The 14,781-nt window shown below is 43.8% G+C and overlaps 1 protein-coding gene across 7 annotated transcripts in view; it reads right to left on the bottom strand.

The window, feature by feature from the left end:
* HMGA2 (high mobility group AT-hook 2) overlaps positions 1-14,781 on the bottom strand; it is a 115,924-nt gene that overhangs the window by 53,266 nt on the left and 47,877 nt on the right. The window contains exon 4 of one of the 7 annotated variants that reach the window (XR_007163792.2): positions 4,338-4,579. The exons of the other annotated variants lie outside the window; for them this stretch is intronic. The gene's annotated coding sequence lies outside the window, so the exon portion shown is untranslated. The remainder of the gene's footprint in view (positions 1-4,337; positions 4,580-14,781) is intronic. 7 annotated transcript variants of the gene reach the window in all.

Genomic DNA, 14,781 nt, shown 5'->3' with positions numbered 1-14,781 from the left:
CTCTGTTTTCCTCCAGAGAAAACAAAACCATTTTTTGTTATTTCATTGGTGTGAAAAATCAGATACAGATTTTATGGCTGATTTAGAAGCTCTTATCTGCTTCTGAAATCTTGAATTGCATAAACTGCATGTAATCCTCACATAAACACATTCAGCAAACATGATTTCCTCCTCCCCTCCTCATTTCCTATGCTCTGAACAATCTTAATGTCTTTTTTCTTCACAATGTGCACTTAAACACAATATGTTTCCTCATAAACATTGTTACTGACTTTTATTTTATGTCCTGCATTAAAGATTTGCTGTGATGGTAAAGGAGTGAAACAATCACCGTGTAGTTCCAGTACAGCTCTGTAAGTGTATAAGGGTATATACTATGTGTACTTGTGTGTGTGCATCTGAAAACTAATAAAATATTAATTATTTGCAGCTCTGGAGACTGAACATTTTTCAAAATGGGGGTGAATTGCTTGCAAATGTGTTTCCCTTATTGCTCTGCAAATGCTGCTCATTTTATTTGTTTTAAATGATCTTTTGCTGGTCCTGCAAGATTTACATTCATGAAGCAGTGTGACAGCAGGGAAGGGATGAAGAGCTATGTGTCCAAAAAACTGGGCTGTGCAGGGCACCACGGTGTTTCTCAGCTGTGTGTAAAAAAGCAGTGATGTTAAAAGAGCTCTTCTTCTCTGTTTTTTAAGGAACAAAAGCAACTGAAGGCTTATATTAATGACTAGGTTCTCCTTTATTCTGAATACTCCTGAACAAGTTTATTAGGGGATGCTCCAGCTTCCCTCAGTGTCACTGTGAGCCCTGCCTCTGACTGCACGACATGAGACAGCGTCTCCTTTTGCAGCAGAGGCAGAGCTGGAGTCTCACCCTCATTCATGCTGGCTCATTTCCTTCGATGGCATTCCTCTGAGAGCATGACAGCAAGCTGCTCCTGCAGGCTAGAGGCCCTGACGATGCGGCCTCAAGGAACAAAAATGGCATTAGGGCAGACAGGCTGAAAGGGCTGTGCCACTCACACACCGCCTGGGACCACACTAACACGGGCACTGGGTGAAGCAACAGACTTCATGACACATCATTTCTCCAGCAAAGGCTTACAGCACCTATGATTCTGCTTAAACACAGTGGAAACTGCAGATATCCAGCACCTTCCAAGATTAGAGAATCAAAGCACAGTTAGCTACAGTAAAAAATAAATAAATAAAATAAAGGAGAGATGGCAATTAAAATCTCTCCAACAGGGGCACGTGTCTCCCCAGCACAGTTCTTTAATTGCCATCAGCTGCATAAATCCTAGCAACATCTTCTGCAAAGTAAGTATCAACTTAGAAAAACTGGTCATCGGAGAAATATGCAAAGCCTGCAAAACACACGCGCACACGTGTGCGCATTAACATCCTCATACAACCTTGATTTATTGAGCCTCTGCCTGGCAGATGGCTGACATTTTAAAACACACTTCTGAAACTATAGATCTGTTTGTTAGTTTGTTTTTCACCATCCAGACCGTAACAACTCCAGATATAATTCGCTCACAGTATATAGCAAGGGTAAATGAATGTCACCACAGCCCTGCCTTGTCACGCTGTCACTGAGACGTGTGGAGCCCTGGACTCTTCCTCCCAGGCAGAGGTTACATCATCTCACACATGCTTTTCTTGCTAGCCTGTATTTGGAGCTGCCTTCAAAAACATCCACGAACCACACACTGGTTTACTCACTGTTCTGCACCGTCAGAGTCCCTGCCCTAGGGATAAGTTCCTGCTCCACCACAGATTTCCTCTGTGTCTTTGGGAAGACGTGCACACCCAGGCATCTAAAGATATTTTAGGAACCTGAAGGCGCAGACAGATGTTTGCAATAACATGTCAGACCCAAAACTGTGTTAATCCAGAAACAGACACCTTGGCTGTTCAGACACCCCGGCTTGGACAGAAGCACAGCCTCCGGTGTGAAGTGTGACAGAAACCCAGGGCAGCAATGCCATAAAACCACACTGCATGAGGTGGCAGATAGGTGAATCACATCCAGCGCAGGCAGGAACACCCTGGTGATTTCTTCTTTAAAGACAAAATAAAGGCTGGCTGTTTAAAGAGGGGATTCGGTTCAGGAGATTTTGAACTCTCCTTTCAATCGAAGGCAGAGTTATTTACCACTGCAAATGACCACTAAGTCCTAAGCCATTCAATCCTTTAGTGAAACAAGGACTGAAGCAAGAAATAACTGACTGGCCTAGATTCAGAGTCCAGTGCAGATGAAAAGAAGTGGAAAGGCAGCTTTGAGGCATTTCTGTGCCTCGTGGTATCCGGGGCTGGTTCAGTTTCTTTGATTTATGCTAAATGTATGTTTGTCCAACAAACGTAAGAAGTAAGAATGTTTACAGAGGACAAAGAAAGGGTCAATGTGTAATTGCCTTCTTCTAGTTACCACTTAGTATGCCACCCTCTGGTTTTCAATTTAGACTTAAAAATTAAAACAGTGGTGCCAATTCCATATGACACCTAAGAACCATGGTATATCAGAGCAGCTTCACAATGGGACTCTTCATAACACCACAGATGCTGGCACGCCTCCTAAAACTCTCCTGGAACTTTTGAAGCCTGTACTGTAAGCATCATATTTTTCCTCCTCCATTGTCCCCATGAAACAGGAGGATAAAATGAAGGAGCATATCCGTTCTTAGGATAGCCTGACAGAGCCAAACTTCATTTTTGGTCGTCTTTCATTACTGCGGCCAGTGGTTCCACCCAGACTCAGTGGCTCGGCACCACCAGGGGGCAGTGGGAAGTAGTCACTGCTGAGGCTGGGGGCAGATATTGGGATTACCCCTCTGATTTGCCCCAGACGGGTATGAATTAGTCTATGCAGGACTGGGTCTTGTTTCTAAAATGAAATCTGGAGGGTGTTAATTTATCCTGTCTAAGCCTAAGGCCTGAAAGAGTAGCCACCAATATTTATGTTTTTGTATACACTTTGGAAGTTCTAGGTAGCTGAAACTGTTTTTTGTTTGTTTGTTTTTTGTTGTTGCTGTTGTTTTTTCCCCAAGAATTAAAATACTTCTGACCTTCTTTTCAAATATCCTCTGTAAACATAATGAGAGATATAGGCACATATTTAGTGGCTTTTCATAGGAGAAAAAAAAAAAAAAAAGTGAACCTACCATAAAGCGAACTGGTGAAGAGAGGGCAGAGGCAGCTCTGAACCTGAAAGATCTTGCTACATTTCTTAAAGGTTCTCCTGTGCTAACAGCAGTTAGAGAGTCCAGCTGTAATTTCACCTCTTGTTCATACAGGGCCTTGTCTCACCTTCAGCAGGAAACAGGGACTGAGTTGGAGGAGCCTGAACATAACAAAAGTCTGTGGCCGTAGAGCACTGCTGCCATCAATATAGATCTGTAACAGACGCTCACTGAGGAGGAGGAACTTCCACCCGCCACAGCCTCTACGTTTTCTGATTTCAGTCAGTTATTTCTGATTTTGATAGATGTAGATTTATGGTGCACGGGAAGCAACAGGTCTTTGGGCCTCGCAAGCGTGCTGGGCCACACAGACTCGTGCTCCATGGCCAAACCGTGCATCCAGACCGCCTCTGAGAGCTGGGAGAGCTGGGTCAGAACAAGGCTGAGGGGCTGCACTCATTACCTTGGGTATTTGCGACAAAAGGAGAGCCAGGATTTCCCAGCCGGACTGGGATCGACTGGTTACATGGCCTCTGAACTGCCACCCTGCGTTGCCACGTGTATTAAATGGCGTGTTCTGCTCCCTTCGCTCACACGTGGTATGTGAATGGGACAACCCAGGGCCACTTGGTGTCAGGAAAGGTAGAACCAGGCTCACAAAGCCACCACAACTTTGTTCACCTTCCCAGCAAACTTCTCATCTCCGACTGAAAAAAGCACCCTATCTAGAAGGCGGCTGTATTGAATGACAGAATGAGGGTGATTACTCTTCTGAATTATGGTATCTTAAGAATGTTTTTACATAGAGGGAACTACAAATGAAAGCAGTTTTGAGCAAATTAAAAAACAGCTCAGTGTCACTATTAATTAATTAAAAACAATTTTTCCAAGTCAGCCTAATAGAAGGCTTCCTACATGCAACCAGTAACTGATTAAGTGAGTGACTCAAGCAGTAAAATCACAGTCGGGCCTATTTTCTTCATCCTGGAAGGCCAAGTTCAATATTTTTCCTATGAGGCATGCCTTACTATAAAAAGAACGTGATGTTTGAACGTGAGTGTCTCTGCTCTCGGTGCTGGCACCCGACGCCTTCCCGAGCCCTCCTGCCGCATTTCGAGAGTACAGTATGAATCACAATCATGTGGCTCACCTCCCTGCCAAATTCTTCTCTTCTGCTACCACTGCGAGTTCCTCCCAGGCCTCTGCCAGCAGCATCTGTCCCCCAGCCAAGGCTGTCGGGGCGAGCGTCAGCGGGGAGGCAGGGCTGGCTCCCTCCCTTCTTCTCCGAGGAGGAGGAGGCGAGCGGGTGGATGGTTAGAAAGCTGTAACCACAGGGATGGCTAAACGGCTGGTGGAGTCGGTCAGGATGCAAAAAAAGGAGTGAGTAGGAAGCTGAAACGGAGACGAAGAGAGTGCAGAGCTGCAATGACTTCAGATAAAAGAATCCTGCCTTTCAGATGCTTTTCAAATAATATGCTGGTATTTTTTACCCGTACAAAAATTACTGTCCACCTCGAAGAAAATACTTTCCCTTCCCAAGAAGAACTGCTGTGACAGCCCAGAACACCAGACAGATAAGCAAAACTGGATAGTCAGTTCAGACACAATTGTAAAAGGATCTTTTGTGAATGCACAGCTAAGAGAATTTCTAATTGGCCTTAGATTACTGGCCTACTTCTAAATGATTGAAAAAAGATGAATGTTTGGGCACTAGAAAAGCTTTACCAATCCTGGATGCTTGTCTTGTCTTTAAGGTAGAGAAAAGGTTACAGTCAAATAATATCGAACTAGCTTTACTTTTTTTTCTTTTCCTTCCAAATTATGCCCTGATTCTTGTATGTAAGCATTGTCCCAGTCTCTTTGATGGCTCCACACAGATTTACAGAGAGCTGAAACCTTGAACTTTTACAGCTTACCTTGTGCCATAAAGAATATGAGACTTAAAACATGTACAGTAAATCTAGACTTATATTATTCTCCCAGGTTTATTCATTGTCCAGAAAAGCAAGGAAGGAAAAACACCCCAAAGGATATTAAACTCTGGAATCTCTGAGCCCTGGTGCTTTGTTCTGTGCGTGTAACTTTCCCACACCTGGGGACCTGGGGCTTGTAGACTTCCCAGAAGCAAATGCCCACCTTCCTGAGACGTTACAGCCAAGCTAAGGACTGGGCTAATGCTAAAATGAAAAGCTTGGACAGATTTCCCCCCATTTACGTTGAATTAATCTAATTTTTACTAGGCCTGTTTTTATATAAGTCGCGTCTTAAAACTTTCTCTGCTAAATGTCTCTCTGGTAGATTTTTACTACCAAGTGGCTGCCTCGGGGTCAGTTCAAGGAATCACGGGCACACAGTCAAGCTGCTGACCACACGCTCACCCACGGGGAGCAGCTGAAGTGATACCTTTTGCCTTCCATTTGCAGCAGGCTGGTGACACACACATGGCTGGCTGCCGCGGTTCAGCCAACAAGCAGCACTGATCTAGGTCCCACTCTTTTTAGGAGCTTTCTCTACAAAATAACACACAATTGCTGTTACAGCTCTGATTTGCTTTGCAGAAAAGAGACAATGAATAAGAACACGTGAAAAGTCCAGGGTCAACCCCTGCCCTATTTTGCAACGTGAGCAGGTCATTGGCTAGATTTTCCATTTTCAAAGTATTCCTTAGTATGGAGTAGAGGTGGACACTGCTGGCAAGTTTCCATTTAAGAGAAAGGATAGCCTCTGAGAAAAAATAATGTCAATTTCTGAAATGTCTCCACAATAAGCCTTTCTCCCAGCTGACAGATAGAACTTTCCAAAATATTTTTCTTGCAAGCAGTAGAAAAATATACTAGGTAATTTATAATGTAATTTAAACTCCTGGAACACACTTACAGATAAAAGAAGAAGCACAGACTACCATGCAGGCAATGAAGAGTTGGAATACGCCACTAATGCACTTTCTGCTGCCTAATTTCCTAAATGGGACAATGGCATTCTCCTTTATACAATTCCCCTGAGGTCTATGCATCAGAGATGTGCTATACATATAAGGTATTCAACTTTCAGTGTTTCACTCTTGTAAAAAGTACTTCCCCAGACAGACTTCCAGAGCACTGAGAATAAAAATACCTGTTAACTCAGAAGAAAAAGAGACTATTTAAAATGTGGGCCACTCCAATTTAAATAAATGATTAACTTGTCCTAATTACAGTACATTCTCCTACCTTACAATTTTCAGAAAGCTGAATAAATCATTCCTACCTCTATCTTAATGGGGTAAAGTGGTAATTGTAGACACCAATAAATTTTGGAAATAAAAGCGTCTGTGTATAACAAGACTGTACTATTCATGTCAGAAACAGTCCCTTCCCTCATTCTTGATAGCAAGTTGCTCTAGCAAGCAGACTGATCTGAGTCTTTGAATTAAAACTATCAAGTGGTACCACAAAGGTTAATATAGGACACAGCACCTTGGGTACAACTTGACTCCAATGTGATCATCTAAGTAAGCAGTTCAGAATGAGTGGGTGGAAGAAAAACTGAAAGATAATTTCTCAGTGAGACACCAAGAGGAGAATTCAGCCCCAGCTTCAGTACATACTGTTCCAACAGGGGATGACTGGGATAAGCCTGTTTCTATCAGCAAGCTTATCCTTTCAAATTAAGCAATCCTGAAATGACAATTACCTCAACAAACATTTTTTCAGGAAAAATTGTATTTGTACTGCCGGTTCACATTCAGCATCCCAAATACCGTTTGTAGGCTACTTCTCCAGAGGATGTTTTCAATTACTTGGCTTCTTTTCTTGCTTCCCTACTCCCTCTGTCTCTCCCAACTATTACTCAGTCCCCATAAAATATTTCTGTTGTGGCTGTAACTTGGGCATGAGACATGTAAGCGTATACCCGGTCTGCACATGTAAGTAAGTTAATGACTCAGATTCTCTCATTACATGCTGTTTATATGCAGCTTTTACCACTTCCTGGTCAGAACAGACTTCTACTTTTTTGCTACATCAGAGCTCAGTTAAACCATCTAATCAACTTGATCGGCTCAGGCCAAGTTCATTCACCTCCATCTACCTTTGTAGAGTAGTAGGTGACTCAGGATTTCAGGATTTTTTTATTTTTTTTTTTTGTCTAAACAAGTAGCTATTCAATTTTAGAGAAGCACATGCCCACTTTGGCTTTTGACATTAAATAAATCTAACGCCTTTACTGTGACAGAAGAGGAAGGGGGGCTCCAGGACGCTGCTCCAATGCTATTCTGCAGACCTATTCGTTAGCGAACGCAGCTGATTCGATGGGGTTGTTTGGTTTTGTTTTGTTGCTGGATCCACTACAAACACAAGGCACTGGCAGCTCAGCCAGCAACATATGAGAAGGGGCTTCCTCTCCCGCCGTAGCGTTCCTGGCGGCTTGAGCATGAACAGAAAAGGTGGACGGATGCCAACTGGCAGAAATAGCAGAAATAGCAGTGCACGATTCTAATACAAGCAGCAAAAAGACCAAGCATACAACATCTCTCTCTCTCTCATTGACTAAGGTTGCTTTGGCAAACAGCAGAAGGCTTTTTGCATGCTTATTTCCCTCTGGTCAGGGCAGATAGCTTTAATTACGTAGCCATGCAAGGTAATACTGCACAGTCTCTGGCAGTGTCGATGCACAAGGGTAGTAAATAGAGGGCAAAAGCACTGATCAGCTGTTAAGCAGCTCAGGGACACTCTCCATCTTGGCTTTCTAATGAAATTCCATATAAAGGGGCTTAGCTGGAGGACTCCTCAGACCGATTCACACACGCTGCAGGAACACATGGGAAAGGGTGTGCACCTACAGGGAAGGAAAATGTGTAAACAGCAGTGACTCAGTAATCCCAGCACATTTATGAAAGGCAGGTTCACTGGGATTAACATACTTCCTTCATCAACAGATCTTCATTAACAACCGCAGGGAGCATGTGCACACGTTTCGGTGTGTACAGAGTACAGCAGTGGGTGGACTGAATTCCTCAGCAGTTTTTTTTTTTTTTTTTTTCCCTGCAGGATATTGACTGACCCAGACCAAGACAGATCTTTCCAACACTTTGCAACTATAATGAGGTCTTGCAGGCAGGTTTTTTTTCCCTCAATAAATTACTATGATTATGTTTATGATTATGGTTATTATGATTAAATTATTAATAATATTACCATTTTGCTTCTTAACTGAAAGATTGTTTCACAATCTATTACGGATTCCTCCCCCCCAACAATCAACATTGACACTAAGACCAGCCAAAGCAAGATGGTTAATCCAGGGACTCCACGGACCAAGGAAATAAAAGATCATTCCCAAATCAGAGGTGGATTTTTCACAAGAAATGAGCTTGTTTGATAAAAATCACAATTGTTATTTCTCTGTAAAAGCACCGGTGCCTCTGGCGGTTGTTTTGTTGCAGAAGGGATCGAGCAGGAAGGGATGGTGATCGGGTGAAATGCTTCACACTGGGCAGTGACAACAGATACAGGTCTTCTGGGAAGACGTGCTCTCTTGAAGTACTAAATTTGGTGTCAGCATGTTGAGAGACCACTCAGATCCTGTTGGCTGCAAGGTCTTGATCCTTTAATTCTCAGTAAAGCTGACCTTCCACTGACTTTGGTGGGCTCTGTATCAGCCTGATAGAGGTACTTATATTCAAGTCAGACTAAATGTGCTCATGTACAGCATGAGCTTGTACGACACCTATTTTGATAAACACCAGCAGCTTGATGCTTAGATTCATGGAAGAAACTTATGGTCCTTCTTTACTCTGACTTGGAAGTTATTAAAAGATGGCACCTGTAAGGTGTATTTGAGGATGTTAAGGGCAGCACTTAGCTCATAAGCATCCTAAACAAAGGATTTAAGCTGTCATAAGACTGGTGCCCTATGTAGGCAGTTCCAATTAAGTCAACATAAAGCTGAAGACTGAGCCTTCATTATCCTGTAATTGGAAACCGATACTGTTTGGTGCTTATCCCTTCATATAAGAAGATATGGCAAAGCAAGGATGCTCAGCATAAGGTGTTCAGCATCTTCAAGAATTAATTCCTGATGGTGTTACTGTTGTCAGAAGGACAGCAGAAGCTGAGTGCTCTGTGAAGAACCATCTTTTTTCCTTTGTTTTGAAATAGGCTACTGTTGATTTTAGTTGATTCCACTCGCTGTTGTCTTAGAAAAGCTAGTCACCAGTCAATTCCCACCACCTCTCTTCATGTCTCTCATGATTTGATATACTATCCTAAATCATCTCTTTCCCAGGCTGAAGAATCACAGCTTACTCAGTCATTCTTCACAGGCTAGCCACTCATATGGCGGCCTCGCTGATCACCCTTTGAACCTTCTGTTCTACTACTTCCTTTGTAGGATGAGAAGACGAGAACTCCACATCGCATTCAAGAGGCTGACAAACATATTAGCATACAAACTCCAACCCCCCTTCAACTTCCATGCAATGATTTTGGTGGGGAGCTCAATACAAAGGGAGCCTAATGATAGCGCATGGCCCCCTATAGCACCTAAAATGTTACAGTCTTAATAAAAATGTTTATCTGAAGGACAAGTTAGATTTAAATACACAGCTCTGCTGTTACACCTTGTGGTAGTAGAAAACAGTTCAAAGAAGCAGTTGATTGAATAGGTTGAGTACTACACATACAGAAATCCCATGCTTCTTGGCTGGCTATGTGGGTGGGTGGGGAAGAAGGCTCAGGGCGGAGTGAGGGAGGGGAGAACGGTGTGTTTCGTTTGTTTATAGCTGGAGTGATTTGGTAGTGTGTGTTTTCCTGTGGGAGTGCCTGGCTCTATCTCTAGTGATCTCAAATCAGTGTTAAAGGTTTGTGAATGGGTTACAGAATGAGCAATGGCACCTCCCATCGTTAGCTGTCTACATTTTTTATAACCACTTGCATACTTTTGGTCAACCACTGTAAAATAAACAGTCCTTCCCAAATGTTTTTGTTTTCTTTGACAGCACAGCAATAATTCACTTGGAATGCTGCAGAATATAATAGCACTTTAAAGCTGCTGTAAAGCTGCCTTTTTATGATTTACGTTTGAGTTGTTTTCAAGCAAAAAAGATGCCAGACCTACAAAAGCATGTGAAATTAGAAGATGTATCATGTATGCTTGTACATGATATGGGGGGGGGGGGGGGAGGAGGTATATGGGAGAAACTATTTAAAATAATTTTCATTTTGCAGTGAAGATCTGATCATTTGCCTGTGTGCCAGATTACCTTCTGCAACTATCAAAATCTAATCAAGATGACCGGAATGAGCATCTTTCAACATGAACTCTTAGGACCTCATATTTCCTATGCCCCGTGTATAGAAAAACAGTACACTCATAAATAGACATTGCATCTGACCAGAAGAAACATTTTGCAGATGGAACATTAGATGGCTGCAAATGCAATCAGGACTCCAGACAAGTGCAGAAACCTGTGAAAATGACTCTTGTGTCTGTCATCCTGCACTACCAGGGAGCAAATCCACGTGACCACAGATGTTTACGTTCAGCCAGCATCATTGTATTTCTCTCTCTCATTTTCTTTCTGAAAACTCTTGCCTGCAGCCTGCACAACAAAGACCCTAAATTGTGCTGTATGGTGAGGAGGAATAAGCTGTACGTGGAGTTTGCTCCTGAAGGCTCAGAGGTTATCAGTTTGGCCATCACACCTGCATTCCTGACAAACAGCTGGGGACCCAGAGAGGCCTGGCCCAGCTCAGTGCTTCTCCAGCAGAGAGCAGTGATACACTGTCAGTGAGCTCAGCCCTGGAAAGCAGGGCAGCTTCCAAGAACCAGCAAAGGCAAAGCTCTAAGTTGGCAAGCTCACCAAAGCGAATGTCAGGAGCTGGACTTGGAGAAACAGATGACAAGGTGGGATCATCTGAAAAGAGAGTCATTAAAATACCTGCAGAGGCAGTGCCTGCACCAGCAGCCCTCACCTCAGTGGGATTACTCGTGTGAGTAAGGATCTGAGCTCAGATCCTTGCAGTATTTTGCACTGTAAGCCAAGAAGTGCAGGGGGCATTTGTACCATAAACTCCACCTGCCTCCAGATTAGCAACTGATACTCTGGCAGCCTTTGCTAAAGGTGCTTATACCTGTTCATGGTGCCTATGCTTCAAACGATACCAAGGAGAAGACACCATGCTGCCAAAAGAATATCATCTACCTTACGAACTGTTTGAAATGGCACAGTCACTGCAAATTTGACTAATTCAGGTTGTAAGCAAAGGCAAGTTTTACAGGCAGGAGACTCATTAGACCAATCCATACCTGCTGAAAAGAAATGACCAGCTTGTCTCAAACTTTGCCCTACGTATAGGATACTTCATATACTTCAAGGACAGGCTTACATATATCCACATGCACATCCATACACATGGCCACTTCAGCTCTTACACCCTGTATGTATTTTATCCTCGTATATAGTCTCAATCACCACTACTAGCAGTAAAAAAGCCAAAATGGGAACCCCTCTTAAGCAAGAAAAGTTACAGATTGCTAAATCACAGATTTTATTGCCAGAAATTAAATCACAGATGTTTTTTATTGTTAGATAGTCTAAGCAACAGGTGGAGGATGGCCTTACCTGTCCCAACCCCTAGGAACTGATCTGGCTCCCTAGAAGAAAGCCTTTACAAGTGGAAAGCTTTTCCCATGTCCCGTCTGCTAATAAAATAGACGCTTGTTTTCTACCTAAGGATCTCAAAATATTTTTCAAAGTGAAGGACCAGAATTATTGTTCCTATTTTAGACATGATGAAAGGTGAAGCATGGGAAGTGAACTGTCTGCACTGAGGACCCCAAGCCAGGCAGGCAAGTTTGTGTTGTACACTGATGGTCCCCAACCTGCTTGTAGCCAGGCCCCTCTGCCACTGCCTTTTTGCCTGCCACATCGTCTCAGCTCTCTGCCCTTGCCACCTCAACCTCCCTCAGCGCTTCACTCATCCCACACTGCCCTCTTGACATTGCCTGCTCCTTCCTCCCTGCCTAATGCCTCACCTCTCCATCGCTCTCCTGTGCTAGCAGGGAGCCCACGCTACGGCTTACAGGCTGGTGCTCCCCACGGCACCTTTGGGTGACAGCAGCTGGTTTCAACCCTAACTCGCCTGTTCTGGTAAGGCTTGCTGGTACTGGCAGGACCCAGACTGGGTCGCCTTTTTGCTATCTGGGTATTGGTAGGGCTGGGGAGTTCAGGCAAGCTTCTGTCCTCTGGTGCCGCAACCCAGACAGATGCTGGCCACTGTGTCCAAAGGAACAGCTTGTCTTTATTCTTCTACTCTCTTCCCCTTCATTCCTGCCTTGGTAGCCCCAAGATATTTCCAGGGCAGCACCTATTACAAAACTTTTCTGTAAAAATGTTGAGGCAACAGAAATGTGCAAGGATTCCATCAGGACAGACCTTCACAGTGGTACACGTGAGATTCTGCTGTTTCCTCCTTTCATTTCACCATATCCTGTCTGAAGTAGCCCTATGCTTTTTCATCTCAACTATGCACGTGGGTGCAATTCCTTTTTCACTCAAATAACCGAGTATTCTTTCTGCATCTTGTGGGCACATGACCCTGCAGGACAAAGCGTGAATAAAAAGAGTCTGAGACAGAGCTTTGTCCTGTGTAATGGTCTCCAGCCTTCCCCACCACTGGGCAACAATGCGAAGGAGAAGGAAAACACTGCTTTCTCTGTCAGCCTGAGCTGTACTGCCAGTGGGATGTTGTACCTATGGGTCATGCTACTAAACGGTCTTGTAGACATTGAGTAGCCTGTATATAGATCCGTAGTCCAACTGATCTGAAAATAACCATGAAAGCAAAAACTGATTTTTTTTTTCAGATCAGACCCTTTGCCATACCCTAAACTTACACCCTTCTCTTGCAGCCAGCAATTCCTTATTTCTGTTTGAATTTAGAAATGATACAAGCCTATTTATTTGTCATGAAATTTAAGTCTGGCACTACCTGGAAAGGTAAGGAGCTACCTGTTATTGTGTTTTTTTGTTTGTTTTTAATTATAAAATTAGGCTGGTATTATTTAAGTAACAGCCTCTGCTAGGGCTTTCTGATATCTTCTCAAGTCGAGAGATTGAGGAGGCAGTGATCTCCTTTCCCCAGGAGAAGGCATGCTGGAAGGCATAAGAAGAGCAAAACACTTCTCTATGCACATAGCAGGTGCAAAACCTTGGTGCAGATGGTTGTCTTTCATGTTCTCAGAGGGAAAAAATCTGTTTTTAATTGGTATTTTTTGTAGCTCACAGTTCATCAAGACGGTTCGAACTGGCACGTTTTCATGAGCCTCCAGCACCTGCAGTAACCTTTTGTGGTTTCAGAAGGAACAAGAAAGTGCATCTTTTTCATAAGGTTGAGGAAGGATGAGAAAAAAAAAAAAAAAGGAAGTTTTGATCCCCAAGATAGTGATGAAATGCCATGTCTACAATAGCACTTGCTACCAAGTCCGTAAGAGGCAAAGCAGTGCTCTCAGTATCCATTACCCACTCCACCTTCATCAGCCAGCTGAGCCAGGAGCTGTGGGCTGCCTCCCTTGAGCATTCAAGGACTCAGAGGAGGAAGAAGGATCGGTGCAGCTCCTCTCCCCAAAAGCACACGTGCAGCGCGGTGACTTTCAGAGGGCTGGCCCAAACCCAGCGGCACTCCACGTCTCACACCCCTCTAGGTGACTGCGGCCTGATACTTTGTGAGATTCCCTTCAGAGCGATCCTGTCCTGGTTCCTGGGAGCATCCATCACCCTGCTCGCTCCTCTTCCCACCACCTCCTTGGGCCCTGCTGTTGGGCAGCAGCAAATAAAGGGGCAATCAGCACACCTCTAGCCCGGGCTCCCCAGCTATTGAAGAATGCGGGCTGCTGCGCTGGCTGAAAGGCTTGGGAAAGTGCAGCCCTGCTGTTTCATGTCAACATTCCTCCCCCTCTGCCTTTCCCAAGGTCTCAGGCAGAAAATCCTTTTTTGTTCTTATCAGTTCAAACAAGAACAATGAATTCCTCAAGCCCGCAAGAATGTGACAAGGTGCCAACAAAGCCAACCAGGAAGGTGATGTATGGTCTATAGGCTGCAGCTCAAATAAATCACTTCACAAACCAGTGCTACAAGGAGTGATTTCAAACAGCTTAGAGCCTCCAGTTCTAGCTCTGCCCTTCAGATTTTCACCTGCCAAGTATCCCAAATAAAAGCACTGTGTGTGACGCTAAAATGCTGCGTGCCCTTTGCTTTTGTTACCAGGAATAACTATGCAGCATGTAATTAAATCAATATTACAGAGGGGTGTCTGCACAGCTTTGGTGAAGGCAAGAGTTGCAGTTTCCATCATAAACCCCTAAATTCGAAAGTTTACAGCTGGCTGTAAAACTGGCTCACTGAGCAGAACTTGGCATGCACAGCTGTTAGCCAGGGAGCAAACGATTTTTACCATATTTCAAAAATAATTGGTTTGGCTCTTTTAAAATCTTACTAATGTTTTAAAAAATGAGGTTACCATGTCTGGATGCTTTTTAGCGTATATCTTCCATTTCTACAAAGAAACACTGGCAGGCAACTGATCTCCTAGTAAGCCAGTCTGATTGGGAAAGTA

This window comes from Anser cygnoides, chromosome 1, assembly GCF_040182565.1.
Source record: "Anser cygnoides isolate HZ-2024a breed goose chromosome 1, Taihu_goose_T2T_genome, whole genome shotgun sequence".
NCBI lineage: Eukaryota > Metazoa > Chordata > Aves > Anseriformes > Anatidae > Anser > Anser cygnoides.
The sequence above is the reverse complement of the archived record's forward strand: the minus strand, read 5'-3'. Positions and strand labels throughout refer to the sequence as shown.